At 47.5% G+C, this 6,528-nt stretch overlaps 1 pseudogene; it reads left to right on the forward strand.

Annotated features, from left to right (window-relative positions):
* The first annotated feature begins 359 nt into the window (after nt 1-359).
* The window catches only part of LOC117625268, a 12,792-nt pseudogene continuing 6,623 nt past the window's right edge, over nt 360-6,528 (forward strand).

The following is a 6,528-nucleotide window of genomic DNA, read 5'->3' on the forward strand; positions in this document are numbered from 1 at the left end:
GAAAAAGCCTTATGCATTGTCCACCTATATAGTCAACCATCTTCGGCACTCTCAGTTCGATATTAATAAGCATATATACGCAGAGCATAGAATATCTTTATAACGAAGAGCATAGAATCTGAAATGGAAGACTTTTTCGGGTACTCGAGTAATAATCGATCTTTTTATAAATGCTTTTTGTTGACAAGACGACGACTCAGGTCCTGTGTGAGATTCTGATCATGGCTGGTAAGAGAGAGTAAATTAAAGAGAGAACCACCGTAAGCGATACACAACTTGTGTTGGAATAAATTAATAGGTGCTTTGCCCGCTACTTTGAGAGAGAGAGAGATCGAGATCAAAGCTAGCTAACCATAGCCATGGATCCTTCCCTGTATGAGGCTGCAACATCAGGTGAGGTTGGTTTCTTAAGGGAGAAAATTAGAGATGGCAGTGCATCATCAATTGATCTTCTCCTACAGAAAACGCCTAAAGACAACAATATTCTTCATATTTCCGCTGAATTCAAGAAAATAGATTTCTTCAAAAATGTCGATGGAGATCAATTTGATCAGCTGTTTTGGGCCACCAACAAGAAAGATGACACTCCACTACACGTTGCTTCAAGAGTAGGCTGCCATGAAATAGTAAAGTTGCTCATTCAACATGCGAAGAAAAAGCTTCATCGCATGGAAAGAGGTGATGAGGAGAGCGGACCAGCTGATGGTGAATATCATAACAAGTTACTCCGAGTGACTAACTCGGATAACGACACAGCGTTGCATCTTGCTGTTCGATATAATCACGAGGAAGTTGTGATTCTGTTAATGGAAGCTGATCCTCAGTTGTGTTGTATTACAAATAAAGCAGAGGAGTCGCCCTTGTTCCTTGCTGTTAGAAAAAGATCTCCAAGCATTGCTGATTATATTTTACAGGCTTACGATTCCGACATTTCTCCTTCTTTCCAGGGGACTAACGGACTGACAGCTTTGCATGTGGCAGTGACTCAAGAAAAACTCATAGACAAAGGTACAAACATGACATCACCTAATTGTAAGAGTTTTCGAGCTCGATTCATTAGTACATGGTATGCTGTGTGGTGTCATATTATATTAATAGGAAAAATAAAGGTGTACTTACTACGTAGGTACTCAATTGAACACACAACCGTGTGTGTATATATACACACACAGAGTTTCTATTGAGTGATTCTTCAAATTAGCTTATTTGAGGGACACTCTTCTAGGGCCCATTCCGTATTGTATTTCACTCATCCAAACCGTCTATTTTGTAGATGCTCATTCAAAGATCATCTCTACAAAAAATCACTTAAATCCGATATCATTTTATCACTCAATTGAATTATTGAAATTTTAGTACTTTCTTAAAGTACCGTGTTCATTGATTTTGTAAAACACAATTGGATATCAAAGCAATTTCCGATTTTTCTAATTTTTTGCAAGGATGATCTATAAATATAGACTTAAAACATAGATAATTTGGATCGTTGAAAAAAAAAATTTCGTAGGGGAGGGCCTAAACGGCTCTTCATGCTGCAGTTTTATATGGGACTAACACTACGAAATCTGTTACTTTTATATAACAAGGATTGTTTTTGTTGACTATAACTCCATTTGGGTCCAATAATTTTTATACATGAAACATGGTAGGCGTTGTCAAGATGATGATGTCCAAAAATCACGACATAATCAGAGAAGTTGATGCTATTGGATGGACCCCCTTGCACTACGCAGCATTCACAGGGCACGTTGAAGCTACTCAACTACTGTTGAACTGTGATAGCTCAACTTGTTACATGCTGGACGAATCTAAAATGTCAGCTCTCCATGTCGCAGCCTATGCAGGCCACACCAAAGTGATGGCGGAGCTAATTCGATGTCGGCCTGATGCTTGTGATTTGCTTAATTCAAAAGGCCAAACGGCTCTTCATGCTGCAGTTTTAGGTGGACAAAGAGGTGTGGTTAAGTACATATTAAGGACGCCTAAGCTTGCAGGACTTATTAATGAAGCTGACAAAGACGGAAACACTCCTCTGCATATGGCGGTTATTTACAAAAAGATCGAAATTATTGACATTTTGACATCTGACCCTAGAGTGGACAGGACTGCTATCAATAAAAAACTCTCAAAAGCCATTGATATTTTTCTTGGTCAATGTATTGAACAACAGGTACGCATGCAATAGATTCTATGTTCAAAAGGGAAATCATACAGAAAAGGAAAAAAAGGGAATCATTTATTTTGACATGTTCTATGGTGTACTCACTCACTCACTCTCTCTCTCTCTCTCTCTCTATAGGAAATTATCAACAGATGTCCAGTGTTGCATCAGTTGGGGTCCTCCGTGGGTGGTACATTTTTCCAACAAAAAATCAGGAATGATTTCTGTTGATGCGAAAAAGTGGTTTGACACGTGGTTCGCCCAACTTAGTGATATTGTGTCTTCAGAAGGTAGTTAGTCTTCGGAAGATCAATTTCCTGCAAAAAGGGAACGTTCGGTAAGACCTTGGGGTACCGGTGCGGTACCGGCCGAAGGCTCTCCGATGCTTAAGTAAGTACGGGTTTAGTAAAGTTTAGACTACAGATCAAGCGGTAGCGTACCGTTGGTTTTTTCTGTCCCCCTCTTTTGGGAATAGGGGTCTCCTTATATAGGCCTGGGGAGGCGTGCATTATGTTCATATTTCCGATGTGGGACTGGGGGAGCTGGTCTAGAGCATGACGCGTGTCCTAGCTCAAAAGCGCCAGGAAGTGTAGGATTCGGTAGGGGACATGCCGAAGGGCCAGTGATGTCAAGCTGTTGTTTCCGTCCACGTGTCAGGTGGTCATTGGTCCTTAATATACGGTATAAACAGTAGTCCCCCAAGTTCTCTTCCGAAAGTTCTTCGGAAGGGAATTTGGTTCCATCCTGAATGTTCATAGATGCCCTGCCGTTCGGCAAGTTTGGTTGTGGAAGGTTCCCCTGAGATCTGAAGGGTCGCCGATGCTGAGAGAGGTGAAGGCAGGGACGCTTCGTTTCCCATGCCTGGCGCGTGGAGACGCTTCGCCTTCTGCACCCGGCGTGAAAAGACGCTTCGTCTTCTGTACCAGGCGTGCAGCTGACATCACCATCCACCGGGCGACACGTGGCAAATGAAGCGACGTCTGACGGCTGTAATTATGAGCCGTTTGGTTTCCCGAGGCGTACCGTTGCAGCCCTCTTCCTATAAATAGAGATCGCTCCGGACATAAGAGTTCACTTTGCATTTGAGAGTGACGCGAGAGCTCTGCGTAGGCGATTTCAGAAGATTGTGAACGGCAACCAAGGCGATTTTCGAAGGTGTTATCGGCAATTAAGGCGATTACCGAAGAGTATTAACGGCAATCAAAGTCTCAACAATAGCAAAGGTAAGTTACCGTTCGGTACTATAAATAAATTTTCTTTATATACCCGCGTGCTTTCGTAGTGTACGCTTAGCCGATCGTCTATAGGGGCCCTCTTTCGGTAGTCTAGTGAACTATAGGTAGTGGCGTAGACATCGGTAGGGTAGTTCATTTCAGAGCCTTAGCCATCCTTTTCCTTTTTCTTGTTTTGTAGATGTCCGATAGCGAGTCTTCCTTCGGCAGTGAGCCCAATGCTTTCGATGAGGAGTTATCATCGGGCTGGGACACATCCAGCGGGGCTGCGAGCCTCGGGGCCGAGAGTAGAGAGGACACCGATGTGGAAGTTATCGGTGAGGAGATTGTCTCCGTTCCTACCCACGGCATCGGCAAGGGTCTGATGACGGGGCAACCGCTTCCCTTGGTCGCGGTCAACAAAGATGGTACCCGATTCGGTACCTCCGATCACCAGCTGGAGGCCTCTACCTCTGGTCGCGACGATGTCGTCGCCGGTCCGTCCCGGCCGAGGGTAACGATCGTCCATCGAGAGCGGCCAAGGATACCGGTGGGCGTACCGAAGAAGACCCTGTTTGGGGTCGACTATTTGGAGCCCAACAAACTTACCGAACGGGAGCTCGAGAAGATTAGGGCGGAGTACCTCATCCCGGATTCGGTTAAAATGAGAATTCCGAGCCCTACCGAATCCCTCAGCGACCCGGGAGATGGTGGAGTCTTCTTCTTCACCGATATGTTGGCGCAGGGTGTCAGGCTGCCTTTGCAGCCTGCCGTTCAGAAGATCCTAGCCCAGATCGGGTATGCCCCAGGCCAGTATAATCCCAACTTTTGGGTGGCCTTAATGGGGGTGATAGCTGCGTTCGGGATTGCCGGGGAGGGGAAGCCCTCCTACGAGCAATTCTCGTACCTATACAGCGTCACGAAGTCCAAGAGTGCCGATCACGGCGGTTGGGTTCAGGCGAATTGCCTGAAGGCTTCCGAGCGGGGGCACTTCATCAGCGCCGTGCCGACTTCCCAAAAATCGTGGAGGAATCGGCGGGTGGTACTCTCGGGTGATTGGGAATCGCCGTCGGGGGTGTCTCCGCTGTTTCCGGTGCCTACGGCGTTCCAAATTGCCGGTAGGTAGTAATGTTACTAGTCGGTATAACCGTTGTACTTGTTATTTTATGTTTTGTAACTCATTCTTCTTTCGGCAGGTAAACTAAAGCAACCGAGCCCCAAGGAGAGCGAAATTCGGCAGCTCGACAGAGTCAGGCTGAGGGTCCCTGCTGCCGAGCGAGTTTCCCCGCGATTCCTTTTTACCAGCAATCTCATCAGAGCCGGCCTCGTCAGCCCTGCCGAGAGTAAGTACCTGTGCATTTCTCTTTTTTTCTTGATCGATTTATTTTGCATGCCGACTGACCGAGTATTTTTGATCAGTGACTGACGCAAGGAAGGCTGCCGAAGCCAAGAAAATGAGTGAGTCGTCCAAGAGGCGGCTCATGATGGGTCTGCAGGGCAAGAAACAAAGAAAACAGCCCGAGGCGCCTTCCGTTCGGCCGTACACAGATCCCGAGGACGTAACTCTTGCCGAGCGTCTTCGGCAGCTGGGTGCTGAACCAGTGGCGTGGCCAACTGCCGGTGCCATTGCACCGAGGCAACCAGATGCCGAAGCCACTGCCTCAAAAGCAGCCGGGAAGCGCACGATCACGGTAGACCTGGAAGCTTTGCCAGCCTCCAAGAGGAGCCGTCCTTCGGAAACCACGAGGGCTGTCTTCGCGGCGGAGGACGAGGACGGTCCTACCGAGGCCGTCACCATCGCCTGCCCTTCGAAGACGGTGCAATTCGTCAATCATATGATCCTCGGCTCTCAAATGGAGCTGCCGGAGGTTGACGAATTGCCGAAGAAGCTTCTTCGGGAACAGGCCGGGCGGGCCTTCCGTCTTCAGGCGTCGGTAAGAACTCTTTTCTTCTATTGTCATTCCATTTTTCGAAGTGGGGCTTCTCTCTGAATTTGCTAGTTGTGCAGGCGTCCATGGAGATGTGGCTCTGCGTCAAGCGGGCCATTAATGCTGCCGAACAGGCTAAAAAGGCCTATGAAGACGGCAGGACCAAGGCGGCCGATCTGCTGAAGGACAAAGAGGCTGCCGAGCGGCGGGGTTTTGCTGCAGAGGCCAAGGCTGAGGAGACACGGCTGGCCTTGGAGGCAGCGCGGACGGCGGCGCGGGACGCTGAGGCTGCTTCGGAAGCGGTCCAGGACGCTCTGGAGGAGAGGGAGCGTACCAAGGCGGCGGAGATCGAGGCTGCCGTTCGGTCCGCTATCCAGGGTTACCGATCATCAGAGGAGTTCGCTGTCCTTCTGGATAAGGAGGTGGGCTCTGAGATGGCGGACATGTTGTACCGATTCAAGCGGTACAACCCTGGTCAGAAGCTGAACCTCAACTTCGCTACCGATCCCCCTCCCCTTCCCGAAGGAATGACCGAAGATATGATCGAGGATTACGAGGAGGAGGATGCTGCCGAAGGGCCTGGGTCTGCTGAGGCCGCTGCCGGGGACGAACCCGCCGTCTGAGGGCGTTTTTCTTTACATTCATCTTTGTATTTTTATTTTTAATTTTTATTTCGAACACATTGATGCCGAGGGCATCTTTTAATTTAAGTTTGTGTTATGATTCAAAGTTCAACCTTTAATTGTCCAATTCTCAAATTTTAACCCATGTGAGTGCGTTATGATTGCTAATTGCCGTGGGCTAATCGCCGATAGATCGCTAGTCATCGACTTTCACAAGCTATAACTGCTAATTGCCGTAGGCTAATTACTGATTAAAAGTCACTTATTACCGTAGGCTAATAAGGACGCTGTTAAGTTTAAAAATTTTGACCAAGTCCCGAAGGGATCTGTAGGGTAAAAAACATTAACGATCGCCAATTGCCGTAGGCTAATGTAGAGCGCCGTAGGATGTTAACATTTTAGCTGCCGTGGGCAAATATGAATTAAAGAGAGGCTAAAGTAATAGTGCCGAGGGCTTTCTATTAATTCTAGTAGAACAAATACATCGAGTAATTACAGTTCCAACCTGCCGTAGGCTAGGTCACTTGTAGTAGTACTTGAGATGTTCTATGTTCCAAGGATGGCCGAGAGCCTTGCCGTTGGTGCCTCTTAGTCGATAAGTTCCC

Source organism: Prunus dulcis, chromosome 4 (genome assembly GCF_902201215.1).
Source record: "Prunus dulcis chromosome 4, ALMONDv2, whole genome shotgun sequence".
In the NCBI taxonomy this organism is placed as follows: domain Eukaryota; kingdom Viridiplantae; phylum Streptophyta; class Magnoliopsida; order Rosales; family Rosaceae; genus Prunus; species Prunus dulcis.